Raw genomic sequence first — 20,306 nt, 5'->3', positions numbered from 1 at the left:
GGTGATGTCTAAGTAACCATATGGGTTGTTCACCCGTACTATAGTTTTCAACATGATACTATAGCTAGGGTTGTTACCATGATTAGAAAATTATGCGTGGTGCAGATACAAAATCAAACAACCCCATCCATCCAAAAAATTTGCAAAATTCGAAGACATGAACATGAGCAACTTTGTGACGAGAGTTTCTCTCTTTCTATGACTCCAAAAAAATAATGAATACTCCATCTTTGTTTTGAGTGGGTAAAAAAATTAAATCCCCTTGACAACATTCACATTCCATATGTGTGATCTTAATTGTCTTCATCTCATGTGTACTTGTACCATCTAAAACTTGCCTCATTAGTCTTTCAAAGCTAAATTTTGATTGTACTTGGTTAGTAAAATGATCATAGGCCACCTTGTGATTCTTGAAGCCCACTCTATCCTTAAAGCCTACCCAAGCATGAATATTATTCCTAGTCACCCTCTTTGAGCCTTTGGACTTTTCTTTGGAAAACGCATTACAAGTCGTGACCATTCTATTCATCCTCTCTTGAACCCTATCCTCCTTGAACTTAAGAATACAAATTGAGGCTAAAAGCCTAAGTTGGGTGTGGTAGATAGACAAAGAAGTGTAGTTGAGCCACTAAATAGTAATAAATTTCCTACAAGTCTATGTTAATAAAGTAAGTTGGTTAGAAGAAGGAAAAGATCCCACAAAGAAAAAAAAGGCATTATCTATGCACAAAGAAAGAAAGAAGAGAAAAATAGGAGAGTGGGAAAAGCAAGAAAATTAAGTCGCCCAATAGCAAAAAGTTAAGAAAGCATGATTTATAAGTTCAAGGAGGGTTTAGCATTATTGTCCTAAGTTGATATCCTATCCTACCCTACCTTAAACCTATATTACAAGCTCAAAAAGCCCTTTGTGATTCCCAACCAAGTGTATTCATTGTAGTGGTGATTGAAAATAGGGGTAAGCCTATGGCATGGTACTTGTTAACATGGAGAATTTCTTGAGAAAGTGAGTGTTTGCACTTAAAATTCCTTGTTGCGTGATTGGTAACTACATGTGTGAATTTTCCCTTTATTGTGAGGAGGCATATGAATTAGTTGAGGTGAGCAATTTTGTCATCTTCCGCACAATGATATAAACAAAAGTATGACATGATTGTAGTCATCATGTGAGTCATTTCTAGAGTGCTAGTAGTTGTTGCATGGTTGCTCCTTGAAGTCTGTTGCATCCTTCTCTATTCTATTTTATTATGAGGGGAGTCATTAAAAGCCTATTTGCCTATGTGTAAAGAGCTTTTGGTGGTAGCATTCAAGTTTAAGTCATCATGATTATTGGGAGATAGAATGAGGGCATACATATGAAATTGTCTCATAGAAAGGGGTGGTGTTGCTTGGGGACAATCTAAGTTTTAAGTTGGGGATGCTAATGAGTGGTGATTTTACCACTTATTTCTACCTAACATTTTTGTACACTACCATGATTTGTATAAGAAAAATGAGACATCATCATGATTTAAATACACTAATAGCCACATTTTGCAGATATATAGTTGAAAAGATCAAAAGAGTTGGAATGGAGCTTAAAATGATAAAAAGGGATCAAACAAGAGTACAGCTAAAGACCTGGACCACATCAGCCTCAGTTACCACAACCACAGTCCTTAGTCCGCAGTTGCAGTCAGTGAAGATGGTCAACATAACACGATCGCGGAGCACAATTGCAATTATGTAGCCACGATCGGGGTTCAGCAGGAATATGCCCAAGAGCAAATTTTTAAAAGCATAAATATGAATCCCAAATAATATATAAGCGAAAACCCTTTTCTTCTTTGGGCATTGCTTACCTCATAGATATTTTTAAATTGTAAGGAAGAAATCCTAATAGGGCAAGCGTGTGACTAATTGTAGAGCCTTAATTTCTTAGTATTTTGTGAAGAATGAATGTTGTGGATAATCCTTATGGTATATCTCTCTTTACTTTCTTCATGAGTATCAAGTAATTTAGTCTTAGGATTATGTTGAACTAAAGTGTATTTGTGTGTGGGTGCTGTTGTGTTTGCATGATTCTTAGTTGTTGAGTATGGATTCCCCCATTGCTTGAGTTTATGAGTTGGAATTTGTGGGTGAAAGCCCTAAATCTCCAAATGGGTTTGACGAGTGAAAACTCCAAACTCTAAAAACCCTTCATCATCCTTAAAAGAGGGATGAAGGTGAACTTGAGCTAACCCATAACATCCTTGAAAGAGGGATATAGGGGGACAAAGTAATGGTGTGGAAAATTGAGCCTATGTTTAATATCTTTAGCAATCTTAGAAATAAGTGTGATTAGTGTGGGGTGATTATAACTTTTACACTTATTTGGTGCTCAAAAGAGCACATGGGTGAAATCATTGTGGTTTTATTGAAAGATTGGCCATAATGACTTTAGACCTAGCCTATCATTTACTTAACAACTAAGTTTCATGTTAAACCATTAACAACCACCTATTTTACTTTTAGGTAGACATAATCCTAAGATCTCGTCAAAATCTTGATTTCAAATCAATAGTATTTCTTTGGTATAGTTCTAAAAAAAAAAATTTTAAACCAACCATATTTTACTTCCCCCCCCCCCCATTTTATTTTACATGTCTTGTTTATTATCATTCCGTTAAAACTTTTAGTAGCTAGAACACCCATAGGACTGGAAATTTGTATTTTGCTCTTTGTGGTTCGACCCCAACTCTAGTTGGGTTATTGATAATGACTGCCTCACCCCACAAGCATAGGAGTGAGTTAATCGTTATCAGGGTTCAGCATGGAGGAACTCGCACAGCCCACAAGATCTTGCAATATGGGTACTATTGGCCAATAATTTACAAGGATGTTCATGATTTTTCTTCAACTTGTGATCAATGTCAATGCCAATGCAACATATTTAGACACCATGAACTCACCATGACACCCATATTGGAGTTAAAACTGTTTGATGTATGGGTATTGATTTCATGGATCCTTTAGTGAGCATGAAGTACATCCTTGCGGCGGTGGACTATGTCTCTAAATAGGTTGAAGCCGTTGCACTTCCCAACAATGAAGGAAAAGTGTCACTGCCTTTGTGAAAAAAATGGTGGGTAACATTTTTGTAATCGTCTATTCAAGAGTCTTCTTGAGAAGTATGGAGTGAAGCACAAGGTGGAAACACCTTATCATCCGCAAACTAATGGACATGTTGAGGAGTTCAATAGAGAAATCAAGTCCATCTTGGCAAAGATAGTGAATGGCAATAGGACTGATTGGTCAAGAAATCTAGACAATGCATTATAGTCTTACTGAATAGCTTTCAAGACTCCCATTGGTGCTTTCCCTTATCAGCTGGTATGTAGAAAAGCATGTTACTTGCTTGTTGAACTTGAACATAAGGCACTATGGGCATTAAAGAAGTTGAATTTAAGTGGTAGGATGTAACAAAGTCAAGGAAGAATAAGATGAATGAGTTGGATGACTTTTGCACCATGATCTCAAAATTGAGAAAATAATATTTGACAAAGGTGACCTGGTATTGATATATAACTCAAGACTTTGCTTGTTTCCTGGTAATTTGAAGTCTAGGTGGTATGTTCCCTTTATAGTGACAAGATTTTATCCATATGGTGCTTTGGAATTAAAGCGGGATGGTGAAGCCCCGTTCAAGGTGAATGGGAAAATATTAAAATGCTATATGGGTAACACTGATGAAGTTAATGTGATTTTTGAGGATCTTGGTGAAGTCTGAGTAACTAAGGCAATTATGTCATGCCGCGACGTTAAATCAAGCGCTACATGGGAGTAACCCATGAGGCTAGTTGGTGAAATTTGGTATCCAACCTAGCCACATCGTGCCATGATGTTAAATCAAGTGTTGCGTAGGAGGCAACCCATGTTTTTTACTTAATAATTTATAGAGTAATATTTGTGTTCACTGTGCAGGGTTAAAGAGTGTAGTAGAAAGCCATAAATTCATGAATTTAGGTCATGTGTACTCTTCACAAAGTATAACTTAACATTACAACTTCTGAGGAGGAGTCGTAAGGACCCTTGACTTAAAACATATTATGTTAAGAAGTTTCTAGAATCCTTACAACTCTCAGAACGAGTCGTAACCTCTGTTTACAATTTGTCACCTTGAGTCATACCGACTCCAGAACCAAGTAAGAGTTCCCAGTCTTTATAGAGGGAGTAAACGACCCATAGGCATTGGTTATAAGTCGTATGCATGACTCACAACCAGACTTACTAGGTCATGGTTCGCGGGTCAAACTGACCCAGAATTACCTTCTAAATAAAAATAAAGTACCCGAATTGGGTACCCAACATTGCAATCGATGAACTCCCTCCATTGTTGCTGATTTTTTAGCTCTAAAAACACAAAATCACTCCAAAACATATAGAGATCAGTTTGTTCCTCCCAAACTTCAAGAATTTATCAAGCATTGGGGCCTAAAAGTATTGAAACCAAGAATCCTAAAATCTCAACAAACCAAGTAAGTTTTTGAGCATAAAAGCTTTTTTAACAAAGATTAAATTCAAAAATGGTTTGATGTTTTAGAATTTCTTAAAGTTAAATATGTGTGTATGTGAATACTTGAACCCTATTTCTTAAAATTTGACTTTGAAATGTACAAATGGGTGTGAACTGGTATTTGGTATTTTTCTTGTGTTATTTTTTATGGATGAATGGTGGTAATAAAGTGCGTTGAAGGGTAGTTTGGGGATTGTATATTAGAACCAATTCAATCTAAACCCTTATGTTACAGTAGGTATAGGGCTCCTAACTACTCGTAACTAGATATGATAAGTCGTTATGAGACTCGTAACCATTGATAACATAGATGAGTAGAAAGGTGCAGGTTCTGGTATCATTATGACTCAACTATGTGATTTGTAAACAATCTCTACGACTCGTAACTAGAAGTCGTAAAGACTGGGGAAACATGCATAGAAGAAAATATTTCTGGTTAACTTATGAGTATTGATAAGGAGTCATAAGGTAACCTAATGACTAATTAGGAGGACTCATAACCTAACCAACGAACATTGATTTGTCTTTTGTCTATCTTACTACTCAGTCATACGAGTCATAACCAGTGTATATGACTCATACCCCCCAGTCATCACATGAACAGAACATGTACACTAACACTAAATTGCCTTGTTTTCTTTCCTTTACTTAGTAATCACTAATAAGTGTGTGCACATAGGTACTGTGGCTCCTAAAGGTGATTCATCTTCAAAACTGACACAAAATAAGAATGACAAAAAGAGACCTTCTCCTAAGTATGGTCGTCAATTGAGCGATGACTCTGATGAATCAAGTAGAGATATTGTCAAATACCCAGTACAAGAGCAGGCTTAACCCAAAGAGAAACTACCTAGGGGCAAGAAAACACCTGTAAATATGATCTCAACTTATAAAAAGACTCAGAATTAAGAAACCAAGTACTTCCCCACCACTTTCTACATTATCTTCTGTGGATGACAAAGATGATGAAATGTAGAATCTACGAATGATGTCAGGGCAGAAGAGTCCGGCTAATATGAAGTGGACTAAGAGAACCTGCTAGATGTTCAGAAACCACCACCACCACCCTAAATTTAATTTGCCATTAAACCTTCTTGGTGCCTATAGTTAAACGGTGGGGGTACCCCAGAATGTAGGAAACATATAATATTGGTTTGGAGGTGAACCCAGCTACAGGAAATCCAAGAAGAGGGATATACATAAAACCAAGATCGATTACTACAGACATGTTTGTAATGCCTATATTTGAGGCCAGATTTCAACAGTACAAGTTCTAGTGGATGACAATAGCACCAGGAAAGTTCAGTCCTACACTAGTATGGAAATTTTATATTGCATATAAAGGTGAGTTGAAGGGACAATACCTATAGGGAAACTTCTGGATAGATGGTGATCCAGTTACAAGTCTAACTATCCATGGAGTTCGAGTAAAAATTTCCCCAAGCACTATCTCCAAATTTCTGTATGGTCTTGACTTCTAGCCTCCAGTAAACACAGAAGAAATTAATTACCGCATGGATGAAATACGAAAGGGTTTAAATAAGCAGATGGGGTCGTCTAAAAAATGATGCACTTTATATGGATAGCAAACATTATCTCTAGAAAAAGGGAAGAAGCAAGTTGGTTGATAGATAGCCCAGGTGTGTCTTCATAGAAGATTTAAAAGTAAACCCTGAATTTTGAATGCAAGGCCTGGTGAACGTTGGCTCGACACATATTGTGTCCCACTACTGGGGATAATGCACTCAGTCTGGTCCGTCCAATATTAGCAGCAGGACATAGGCCTGATATAAGTTCGACGTTGCACAATTCATTACGAGGGAGATACGTATAGAGATGTGGGCACAAAGAATGTAATTCTGGTATTTCTTTGTTTATTAAGGCCGATTTTCTTGGTTTTGGAAGTTCCAAAACTACCCGAAATTGATCAATTCATTGAGCCAAAGAATACTATGGATTTGGGGTTGATTAGAGATGCAGCGAACCCTATGGCTAGACAAGCAAGGCAAGGAGTTGTATTGTTAGATGAAATATTAAGAAACTAGGGTGAAAATTCTGAGGCTACAGGGATGAATGATATAGGTGATACTATGGGTAAAGGTGTGCATAATGAACCCCAACCGACTAATGCTGCAGGTATAGCTAGTTCCTCTCCTCCTGTATAGTCTGCACTACCTCACCCAACTTCTTCTAGATTGATGTCGGCTGGGTTGATAGTCATCCTATAAACCATATGGGATAATGTAATGATGATATTGACTGCACTGGAGATGAAATTACAATATATAAAGGAAGGTGTGCAACCCTGGGTAAAAGATAAATTGGAAAAGCATAATAGAAGAGTCCAGATGAGATTGGACGGTTTTGAGAGAAGACTTACACAACAGCTTATAGGTGGCCAGACCCCTAATATTATAGAAGTGAAAGTTAAAGTAGTAGTGTTAAGGAAGATGATAGAGAAACTGAATGATAGGCCAGTTATACCAACACCTATCATAACAAAAGTACAACAAAAAGTTAAAACTTTGAACATTTGGGAAGTTCCATCTAGAGATGAGAGAAGAAAAAAAAGAAAAAAAGAAGCATTGAAGAAGATCCTAAATATGAGGATGATGGTTTTGAGTAAGCAGTCTGAGAGAGTGTGATCAGTAAGAGAGTCCGAGAGATTTAGGCTAGTAAGATAATGGCTGGTGCTAATAGTACGAGGGGCAGTGAGGTATCCTCGACACCAGACGTACTATTGAATCAACCGTCCATAACCGATACCACTGGTATGGATATGGTCTTGATAGTTAGTGGGACCAATGCTGAGGAAGTAGTGTCCTATTTAAGGGTCCCCGTGATGCTGCAGTTTGAGCAGGCGCCTAGGGCTCCCAGGTATGTCCTCCTCCCTTGTATTACCTTGATAGATGCACTGAGGACAGTGCATAGGTCTTATTTAGGTATAGGGGGTGTACCACAATTATAGCGAGGTAGGGTTACCGTGTTTCAAAACCCACTCATAGTCTCAAAGTAAAAATCAACATAATTTTTTTTGTTATTTTGTGTGTTGTGTGATGCTGAAAATAGAAAGAAAATTTGTACTTATGGCAGTAGACATGGTTTTGAATGATTATGCTGAACTTGTTTGACTTTGAAGAATTATGTTGAAAAATTGATTCCCCTTCTAAAAATTTTGCTGATTGTGTGGCATGTGTATGTGTGAAGAACAATTGTGAATCCGATAATGGCATTAGAATTAGGGATAAAATAGCTATGGAAAATAATTGCATAAATGGATAAGTAGTAACTATCTGTATGATCCTTTACAAGGTGTGTGTGAGGTGTTACCTAGTTTCTGGTGTGTCGGAATTCAAAACTTTCCCAGTTCTCTTACCTAGGGTTTAGGATAGTTGAATAAGAGATGATCATATGCCATTTTTTGAATTATTAGTTCCCTCAAGCCAAAATACCTAACCAAATGTAATATGAATCCTTTGATCCAAAAAGTTGAGCCTAATTGACCCATTTTTATTATTTACACCATTTTCACCTTTATGATTCAACTACAACGAACCTATTTTGGCCCTAGTCCTCCTTGAAAACTATGCACCTCAACTCAATAAATTTCCTAAGTTGAAGGTGGTTATTTTAGGGGTTCATAGGAAAAAATTAGTGCAAAGAAATAAGTGTAGAAAGAAAAATGAAGAAGGATAGGTGCGGTGAAAATAAAAAGATAATAAAAGAAAAAGAAAATTGCAAGAAAAGAAAAAGAAAGTGAGAAAAAAACCGTACCTGGCCCAATTTGAATGTGCTTTGAAATAAAAAAGGGAGAAATAAGGGTGGAAGTAAGAGGAAGAAAAAGTTGAAAATAAGTGGACCTTAAATAAAGCATAGTGACAAAGAGGCTTAGTTACAAAAATCCAAAAAGATAACATACCTGAACCAAACCTATGTTACAAGCTGAATAAAGTCCTATAGTGATCCTATCCCAACTGTCCAAAACCTCAGGAAAAGAGCATATGGGCAAGCCTATGGTATTCTGTATATATCGACTGATACTTCTTTGTAAACGAGAGCGTCTTTTAAAATATCCCTGAATACCATTTTTGATCTAAAATGAGTGAATGGTATTTCTTTGATTATGAGTGTATAAGAGTTATGTCTTTAGGTTTCTAGACTATTTGGTGAGTGTGCTTTGTGTTAATGCCTTGTTCTCTCTTACTAATGTAATGTCGTCATTGGATTCCCTTCTATAAGTCTGTGCACCAAATTGATATACACAGTTGGATTGTTGAGAAGTCAAAACTATTAGGGGGAATGAAATATTGATACTTGAAATAAAAAGTCACTACCATAGGTATCTTAGGATCTTCCTGTTTAAGCTTCGTTGTTGATAGTAGTTTTGAGTTTTGTTTTCCCTAAGGACACACAAACATTCTAAGTAAGGGTGTTTATGTGCCGTGGAAACATGACACATTCCAGTGATGATTTCGAGTCGTAAGGCATGGTTATTACTCGTGAGGATGAGTCATAAGGAAAACAGAAGCCTGAAGCCCTGAAATATTAGTTGTTGGAGTACTTATGACTAGCACTCTACGACTCATAAAAATACCTTACCAGTGGACTACGTGATTCGTACCTCGTACTGACATACTTTTCCTATTCCGTTTTAATTAGGATTTCTTGATTATTTTGAGACATTATAAATACCTTAGGGTTATTCCGTTATTAGGTTACACACTTTTACATTACCTTTACTACTTTTAACATACTTTGATCATTGAGATTTTGTTCTTGAGATTTGGGTTTTTATTCAATTGAAGACTTTGGATTTTCTTCCTCTTATTCTTGTGCAATTAATTACATGTGTTCATTATTGATTATCATGAATTGTTGCATGAACATGAGTGACTAATGTCCTTGACAAAGGTTGTGGGAACCTTGGCAGATTAACTACGTATAGGAAGTGGGAGATTCATCAATTCTAATGTGGATGCATGTATCTTGATCTAATTCATATTAATTAACCTCAGAGCTACTGTAGAAGCTTAAGGATTGCCTGTATTCGAGAATATTCTCACAAGAGAGTTTGAGATTAGGAAAAGGGGATTAAGACAGTAATTTGAGATTCACGTCCATCTTATAATTCCCCGTCTTATCTAATCAACTTGAGACTCAAAAGGTGAATGTTTAAATGATGTTATAGACATGGAGCAATAAGGTAACACCCTGAGAATCACCAGGTAAAGGGTGAGATTTATCAATACGTTTACAAGATAGTTGATAATACATAGCTTGTCAACTTTACAAGCAGAGCAATATAATAGGTCGGTTGAACACGAGAAATTTTCAAAGTTGAGAAACAAAATGAACACAGTCCTAGTGTTCGTCTTGTATTGTTTACAAACTCAAGAATTCAAGTTCTTTTACTACTCACTGTTGATTTCAGCAAATCCCCCATTTACTTTTTCATATTGCATATGAATTTTGTCAAGTTAAGAGACTGTTCAATGTTTTCCCTGTGGGTTTTACCCCAACCTAGTTTGGGCTACTATATTTGACATCAACCATAGCATACTTCTTAGGACATTAGTTTTTAGGTGACATCACTCGTGATCTCACCTTACGACTCATAAGGTAGAGCTCATAATCAAAATAGTAACTTGGGTACCTATACTGGTCAGGCTATAATTGGGGTCATACAACTCATAATGAGTCTTTACGACTCATTAGGTGAGTCGTTACCTGGGCAATGAGCATAAAAGTTAAGAAATTTTTAGAGGCAAAAATTTGGGGTGTTACACTAGCCCCACTCCCACCTGCATAGGATCATTGTCCCAAAATAAGGAGCCAAGGCATCCATTATCAAGATTGTAAGACAGGAATGCAATCAAAAAACCTTTAACAAGGTTAGGAAAAAAGAGTAGGAAAACCCATAATTATCCAACCCGGGGAACAAGAACAAATATCAAGACTTTATGTCCTCTTTAGTCTCCCCAGTAGCTTCTTCCATCTTATGGCTCCTCCAAAGGTCTTTCACCAAAGCCACATCCTTAGTCCTCAAACCAAGTACTTGCCTATCTAAAATATCAACTGGGACTTCCTTGTAAGACAAGGAATACGAAATACCAACACTCTTAATAGGAACTACCAAAGAAGGATCGCCCACAAACTTTTTCAACATCGATATATGGAAAATCAGATTAATAGAACCAGAAATCAAAGGCAAATACAATTCATATGCAACATTGCGCACTCTTTTAAAAATCAAGTACGGGCCAACATAACGGGGACTAAAATTTCCCCTCTTCCAAAATTCATCTCTCAATTCATAAGAGATATCTTCAAGAACACCCAATTGCTAATCTCAAACTCGGACTCTCTTCGCCTCATATTCCCATACAATTTTTGGGGACTCTGAGTTGTGCTAAGTCTGTTTTGAATCACCTTTACCTTCTCTATGGCTTGGTTAACCAAGTCTAGATCGAACAATCTAGTCTCACCAACCTCAAACTACCCAATAGGAGACCTACACCTCCTACCATAAAGAGCCTCAAAAGGAGCCATCCCAATACTAGAGTGATAACTATTATTGTAAGTAAACTCGATGAGAGGAAAATGATCCACCCAACTACCTCAAAAATCAACCACACGGGCCCTTATCATATCTTCCAAAGTCTGAATAAACCTCTCTACTTATCCATCCGTCGGAGGGTGGAGTACGGTTCTAAGATTCACCCGTGTGCCCAAGCCTTGCTAAAACAAATGCCAAAAGTGAGAAGAGAACTACATACCTCAATCGAAAATAATGGAAACTAGGGCACCATGCATTCGATGATCTCCTAAATAAACAACTTAGCATAATCCTCTCCAGAGTAAGTAGTCCTCACAGGCAAAAAGTGCACAGATTTAGTCATCTTATCAATGATTACCAAAATCAAATCATGCTGATTTCGAGTTCATGGAAGATCAATAATAAAATCTATGTTGATCACCTCCCACTTCCAAATGGGTAACTTAATCTCTTGAGACACGTCTCTAGGTATAAAGTGCTCAACTTTTAGTTGCTGACACACTACACAGTTAGCCATGAGGTTAGCCACACCCCTCTTTATATTGTTTCTCTAATAGATCTCCTTCAAGTCATGATACATCTTCGTTGAACTAGGATAACTTGTACACCTTGACTCATGAGCCCCAACCAAAATCCTTTCTCGCAGCCCATCAACAATCAAAACACACAACCTACCTTGGTACTTCAAGATACCATTTACACCAATCTCAAATTCCATGACATTCTACTAACCCACATCATCTTAATCTGCATCAAAATGGGATCCAAAACCTATTTCTCATTCACCTCTGCACAAAGAGGTGACTTCTCCACCTCTTGTAAAATCATACCTCCATCCTCAAAATATAAAAGAAGAACTCTAAGATTAGCCAATCAATGAATATCCTTCACTAATCCCCGCTTCTCCTCATCCACATGACAAAAGATACCCATGGATAACCTGCTAAGAGCATCCTTTACCTGGATGGTAGTGGATACTTCTGTCATAGTCCTTGAGTAACTTAAGCCATCTCTTTTGCCTACGATTCAACTTATACTGGGTAAATACATACTGCTAGATTTTATGATCTGAATAAATATCAACATGAACCCCATTCAAATAATGGAACCAAATCTTTAATGCAAACACTACGGCTGCCAACTCTAGATCATGAGTCGGATAATTCCTTTCATGAACCTTCAGTTGCCTAAAAGCATTATCCACAACCTTACCATGACACATGACCCAATCCTATATGTGATGCATCACAATACACAAAAAAACCATCAGTACCCTCGAGAAGAGTTAAAACTAAAGTAATGGTCAACTTATCCTTCAACATCTTAAAATACCCTCACAAGCATCAGACCACAGAAACTTTACCCTTTTTTGAGTTAACTTAGTTAATGAAGAAACAATAGAACAAAAGCTCTCCACAAATGTCCTGTAATACTCAACTAAACCCAAGAAGCTCTAATGTCAGTTAGAGTCATCGGTCTCGGACACTTTTTAATTGCCTCAACTTTTTGTGGATCCACTATAATCCCCTCACTGGAGACAACATAACCCAGGAAGGTTACACCATTCAACCAAAACTCATACTTTAAAAACTTAGTATACAATCGTTGATCCTTAAGAGTCTGTAACATTACTCAGAGATGATTGACATGATACTCCTTACTCTTAGAATATACCAAGATATCATCAATAAACATGAAGATAAAAAAATCCAAAACTTCTAGAATACTCAGTTTATGAGATCCATAAATGCAACCAGAGAATTAGTCAACCCAAATGACATCACCAGAAACTCATAATGACCATATCAGGTTCAAAAGGCTGATATGCCGAAATTACATCTCTCTTGTAAGAGAGTAAGCGATCGTTGTCAAATATAGAACCCAACTAGGTTGGGGTCAAATCCCACAGGGAATACTGTGTTCACTTAAGTATTACGATTGTTATTAGACTATTGATCGAAGATTCTAGAGAAAAAGGGGTTTTAATTTATGATATATATCTAAATAATTGTAATATAGTTTTTTTTAACTAGTGATTCTCTTGTAAAATGTAATTCAATGAGATTTAAAAAACTAGAGTTATGGTTACCAAGATGTTCAAACAGCTGGATTGTGAATTATCTTTCAGTTCCAAATAATAACTTTCATTGCAAGAGTAATTGAATCCTATTGTTTACCCTTTGTTTCTCAAACTAAATGGATATTTTATCCTTTAATTCTCACAAACTTAAAGAATGAATTGATTTTTCAACTATTTTCTCATGTAGGTCAAACCCGTTAAGGCATCTACCCTTAATCCAAAGGTTAAAACCTCTAGATTTTATATAAACCTTTTCTTTTCCCAATAAATACTTTTTTATTCGAACAAGTGATGCTCTTGGGTTTACCTTTCAAGTTTGCAACCAAGAAAAGTTATTAAAGTGAAGAAGGGTTTATGCAAGGTCAATTACCCACAGAACTCAATTTCATTCACAACTCAAATCAATTATTCATATCAAGGCTCCCATAACCCTAGTTATGGGAACTTAGTCACATATCTCCAAAGAAGAACAAGAAGATGACATTGTATTATTCATAAATAGATTCAAAAAATACTTACAAAGAAATCAAAGTTTTTGTTCTTAAATATTTAAAAGAAAGTATGAATAATATGTTTAGATCCACAATTCTAGTTGATTCTCAAAGAATACTGCTTAAAATAATATTCAGAGTTGGAAAAATATGATAAAAGATAATAAAATAAAACCTAAAATGGGTATTTATACGTTCCAGCTATAGAGTACTTAAAATTTAAACTCAGAAAAGTTGCGTCTAAGTTGACGGTCACATTGATGGCCCGTCGGTAGACTGACGGTCCGCCGAGTGGACCATCACTAAGAATCCTAGAATGTCATGTTCTATTAGGGGTTGACGACCGACTCGACGGTTCATCGTTGGTCTGGCAACCCATCGTACGGACCGTTACTTGATCCTCAAGATCTCCAGGTGTTATATTATCCTGACAGCCAAGTTGGAGGCCTATTGGAGGCTCGACGGTCTGCCACTTGGACCATCGTAGAGGCCACTCAGCTTTTTTTTTTGTTTTGGACTGACGGTCACCTTGGCGGTCCATCACATGCCCGATGGTTTGCTGGTTTGCCCGTCGGAAGCCTTTATCTGTTGTTTTTCCATGTTTCTTCTTTGGTCAACTCCTTAACCTAAAAACACTAAAATTCAGTATTAAATACAACAGTAGTTGCTCAAAAATATACAATTATCTCTTGAAAAAGATGTAAAATATTCTATCAAAAGTCGAAACATCAACACCCTCAACTTAATATAATTGTTTGTCCTCAAGCAACTCAGTACCAAATTGCATACCTGAATAACTTAATGACAGGAAATTGACTATTGAATCAGACTCCACACAACCATTCACTCTTTATCTTACTCATATATGCTAAACACATCAGGATCTACAACCGGCATTGATTATAATACAGCACACATACAAATAGGGATATCATATTCCACAGAGATCAGCAAACTTAGTGTAGCTCAAGTTGTCCTCACAGCCAATAAAATCCACCAATCATTATGATTTATGGATACAAAGAAAAAATCTCACATTCATGAAAGAATTTACCAATTTAGTGTCCATACCCATAGGCTTGCCCTTATCATCTAACACTCCCTTGTAGTTGATTTTCCAAGATCAAGCAGGTCTTTTCTAGCTTGTAATAAGGCTTCAAACTAGGTAAGGAAAAATTTTGGGAAAATGACTCAACATTATGATTTAACTCTCTTTGACCTTAAATTCTACCTACTAAGGCCACTGCGTACTAGCTCACCTACCCTTATCTCATTTATTTACACTTTACCATAATATCCTTTTTTTTACAAAGAAACAAGCATCAGCCACCCTCAACTTATGCTGATACAGTCAATCAAGGTTCATAATGTCTTGGATAGACTAGGGCCAGATGCTCTAAACTAAGCCCTAAACTAACTTTTCATTATGCAGCTAACATACAAATAATAGCCACCCTCAACTTAGGTATTTTGCCTAAGTTTAGGTACACAATGTCCAATATCGGACCAGGGCTAGAGTTAGATTCTAACAACCTAAAAAGAGTTAATTAGAGTTATTTACAATGAATAAAAATTAATACACGCTCAAAGAAAGGTTCAAAAAAGAAAACAAAAAAATCTTTTTGGTGGGGTTAATTATTTTGGCTAAGTGGACTAAAAGTACAAGGTGGCCTGCTATCACTTCTTGTTTAATCAACCACAAAATAGCACTAATGAATCAAGCAAGTTCTAGGTACTGTACTATGTAAGAACTAACACAAATACTCATACACACAAGCAACTGAGACAAACTCATTCTACTGCTATTAAGATTTCCATCATATGTCATGCATATCTTGCATGTTAATGCCAATTACAAATTCACTAAAGGTTTCTTCCATATGCTAGAAAACAGAAGTAAACAGTCACACAAACATTTTCATAGCCTTATGCCAACATCATTCATCATCCATATACATAACAAGGTGCTAAAAAAAGACACTTTTATAAATAAACATTAACAAATAGATATTTACATCACAACCTAAGAAAAGAAAATGCAATCCTAAATATGTCGGTTCTCCCAAATAGCACATGGAAGGAAAAGAACATCCGCAACAAGAAATACCGTGGTACAAGTACACCCCCCACACATAGAAAAATACATATTTCATCCTCAAATGTATAAAAATTAAGTACAGGGGAGGGGAAATACTTGTAATGCCTCTTATTCATCTGAGGCATCTGTGAAATATAGTGAGGCTCCAGTGTCCTCACTTGTTGCAACATTGACCTTCATGGTGGTGGGGGTACTAATAAACTCATCCTCCGAGATCGGAGGGATCACATCCCAAATAAGGTCTGAACTAGCCCCTTTAGCTGGGGCGGAAGTAGTAGATACACTAGCAGCTTTACCTTCTGCTTTCTTTCTTCTTCTTTCTTCATCTCTCCTTGACCTTTGTGTGACTTTCTTCATGTCATATAGCTCTCTTTCTTCTGGTTCCATTGCTTCTCTCTTTCTTCTCATAGAAGATTTTCTTTCAATGCTCTCATCAACTTATTTCTTTGCTTTATCTTTCAATGGTTTTCCCATAAAATCAATGATCCTATTATCGTCATCACTAATCACTAGGGCTGGGTCAAAAATGAGCTGGTGAGACTGCTTGTTCTTTAATTTGCCTATGTCAGCTTGTGTCAGTTTAAACTCCACCATGAACTTGGCCAAGTCGAGAATGGACATTATATCTAGCCTTTTGTTGATACATTCTTCCATATGGTCTATCCTCAACTGAATGTTTTGGAATGGATGGATTGCTTTTATAATAATTTGATCAACAAACGGGTTGAACTATATAGCCCATGTGTCCAGCTGCTTTTGAAACTTCTTTTGTTGCTTTACTAACTTTGCAAAATTCTCCTGTGTTAGCCTATACTCTATGAACTCTGCCCCACCCATAGGTGGTGTAGACCCTGACCCTGCAGAGGTACTTGGTGGTACATAATCAGGTGGCATGTATATAGTGATAGAAAATGGCATACATAAAGGTATTTCTAAGGTATCCAAGGCTGGTGCGGACTAAGTCTAGTAGGCTGGAGATTTGGTGAAACTTATCTCGAAATTTGAGTCATCTTTTAATTTCTCAATATCCTATCTATGCATAGCTTGAACTGTGTTATCAACCCCCCAAATAAAAGGCACACCTTCCTGTATAACTCTATGATCAAATAAGGGAATGGTAGTTCACTTTCCACTTTATGAGCCCTCACAAATATTTCATCAAGAATAATCAAGCCAAAATTAATTTTTAGCCCTGAGTTCAAACTAGAAAAAAACACAGCCTTGTGACTATCCAAGTTTGCATCACCTCCTATTGGCATCAACCTCAATCGAACCATAGCCCACCAAAATTTAGCTCTGAAGCTAAGGGAAGACTTTTTTATGTGTTCACATAGGTTTGCTTCCCAGGAGGGAATACCATCATTAATCTACAGCCCAGCCAACCAAGGTCTCTGAGTAGTGTGAAGGTTAGCCAGTATTCAAGATCAGGAACAACAGGTAGAGCTTCGTGTCAGGTCCAAAAAGCATCCTACTGATTGTTCGGGCTGAGATGTCGATGTTAACTCATCTGACTGGGACTGACTCCCTGTTTGGTAAGTCTAAAAGCTTCATCCCCTTGGGACAATCCTTCTCTATCAATACCAAATAATAAGCAAATAATTCTCTTACCAGATTCAGCTGATATGAACTCTGTGGCTTGCTCATCTAGGCCAACTCGTACTCATTGAACCGATGCTTCAGTTTGGGATACTCAGGTAGCTCAGTTGTCACTATCTGGTACTCCTTAGAGAATGGTCTTTTGATTGCTCTATTTGTGGTCGGTGCTAGTCCATCATAGAACTTGTCTCTTTCTCCCTTGAGTTGCCATCTGATTGGCTTCCTTATTTAAGGATCCTTATGGTTTATCACATTGGCGTCCTCAGGTTCAGGTTCAGCCTCTACTTCAGCCGCTTCATTTTGTACCTCCTTATTAGTAGCCTCAGTTTCAGCCTCAACTGGCTTGGGATGAGATGTATCAACCCTTGCCTCATTGGGGCTCGAACTAGTATTGTTGGTGCTGCTCTCACTCTCTTCTTCAAACAGGAAGAGCGTAGGAAGTGTCCTATCTCTTTGCCGAGTGTTGAAGGCTGGTGTCTCCTTACTCCAGGTAGGTTTGACTTTTCCTCATGCTCAGTCACTACCTCTGTTCAATGGAAGTTTGTGTGCCATAATACCTAAAAAAGTTACAAGGGTGAGTTGGCAAATCAAATAGATAGAAAATAGTTAAAAATTATCTTGAGGTTATTCCAACGGTCCGTCGATGTTGTGACGGTCCGCTGATTTGACCATCACCCTTAACCAGTAAGTCACTTATCTCAAAGGCTTACAACAATCAAACTGGTGGTCCATCAGGTTACTAATGGTCCGCTAAGTTATCCATCATGTCTTATACAGTGAGCACATTTTGGGGGCCTTTGTAATCGTTCACCTGGCGGTCCATCACAAGTTCGAATGTCCGATAAGTTGATCATCAGCACCTTTTTTTTAGTTTAAGACTTTACTTTGGCATTTTTCTGAACACCTGGCATACATCATTTAATTTTCAACATCACTATTATATCAATTTCATTTTAAGCACAAATTTTTCTACTATAAGCACAAATTTCTCCTCTATCAGCACCTCTTGCTCATCCCCATAATAAACATCAATAATAGAGAACACACTCATCTTCTTATGCTACTTCACAGATTAGCATACATCAAAGTGAACCACTTCATCTTTCAACCTGAATAGGAGTTCATTAGCTCGCAAATCAATAAGCACACTTCCGACTGCAAGGAAAGGTCGAACCAAGATTTTGGGCACCTCAAAATCCACCTCACAATCTAGAATAACAAAGTCTATGGGAAATATGAAAATTGCCACTTTTACTAGCATATCATATAATATTCCTATGGGCCACTTCACTAATCTATCTGCCATCATAAGTCATATGTTTGTGGGTATAGGATCCCCCAAACCTATCCATTTATAAACAGCTAGTGGTATCAAATTAATACTCGCTCCCAGATCATATAAGGCCTTAGCAAAGTCTAGAGACCCAATAGTACAAGGGATGGTGAATGTTCCTGGGTCTGCCTTCTTCTGCACCAAGGACCTTGTAGAAATAACACTATAATGGTAGAGATTATCCACCGGTTCATAGCTTACTATTCTCTTCTTTATCATATGATCTTTCATAAATTTAGCATATCCTAGCATCTACTCAAGTGCCTCCACCAAAGGCATATTCATAGTCAGTTGCTTTAACATTTCCATGAACTTACTAAACTTTGTATCATTAGCCTTCTTCTTCAATCTATGAGGAAAGAGAGGTGGTGGTTTTGGGAGAGTAGTCACCACTGGTTTCTTTTCCTTGTCTTTCTGTTTTTCTAACTCATCAACCTACTAATGATTAGAAGGAATATCAATACTATCTAGTTTCTCAAACTCTACTAGATAACTTTATTTATGATCAACATCCTCTTTGATCACAACTTCAATCACAGCTTTGCCCTCAGAAGGTCCTGGTAATACCTTACAACTCTCTATGGTAAATTCCAAGCAAGAGTCATCATTATGAGGATTCTGAACTATATTGCTTGGGAATGTTCTGCCCTTCTTCTGATTTAATGATACTAAGAGCTAACTCATTTTCTGCTCCAATTATTTCATAGAAGTTGAGTGTGAATTTACCAATTGACTCATGGAAGACAAATCACCCTTCATAGTAGTCACCCCAGAGTTGGTAGCCTCAACTCCCTTTAATAGCTTCTCCATCATGTCCTCCATAGATATTTTTCCCGAGTATTATCTCGGCTTCTAGGAGGTACATATAGTCCACTCCTATCATTTTTGTTCTTCTAATTCCCTTGATCCCTATCCTTGTAACCAGCCTTATCATAATAGTTCCAAACTTGATTTCCTTGTCTATTGCCTTGAAAACCTCCTTGTACTATGATGTTTCAAGAGTTGGGTTAGGTTACGTATTTATGCAGAAGGGTAAGGTGATAGCTTATGCTTCTAGACAGTTGAAACCCCATGAGAAAAATTACCCCACCCATGACCTTAAGTTGGCTGCTATTGTGTTTGCTTTGAAAATCTGGAGACATATTTGTATGGTGTCCATGTTAATGTTTTCACTGATCATAAAAGTTATAGTATGTGATTACCCATAGAGAATTAAATCTTAGGCAGAGACGATGGTTAGAATTGTTAAAAGACTATGATATAAATGTGTTGTACCATCCGGGCAACGCCAATGTTGTGGTGGATGCCCTAAGTAGAGTGTCCATGGTAGTGTTTTGCATGTGGTAGAAGGTAAGAAAGAGTTGGCTCGTGATGTACATCATTTGGCTAGATTGGGGATTAGGTTGTTTGACTCTGTTGAAGGTAGTATAGGGGTTGAGAGTAGTTTTGAATCCTCCTTGGTTTTGGAAGTGAAGGAAAAGCAATACTTAGATGCTAGTTTGGTCAGACTGAAGGAGTCAGTCAAGGACCAAAAAGTAGAGGTTTTCTCCCAAGAGGGAGATGGTGTGTTGAGATTGCAGGGTAGATTGTGTGTCCCAAATATTAATGATCTGAGATA

Source organism: Capsicum annuum, chromosome 1, assembly GCF_002878395.1.
Source record: "Capsicum annuum cultivar UCD-10X-F1 chromosome 1, UCD10Xv1.1, whole genome shotgun sequence".
NCBI classification, from domain to species: Eukaryota; Viridiplantae; Streptophyta; class Magnoliopsida; order Solanales; family Solanaceae; genus Capsicum; species Capsicum annuum.
This window is presented reverse-complemented; position numbering follows the sequence as displayed.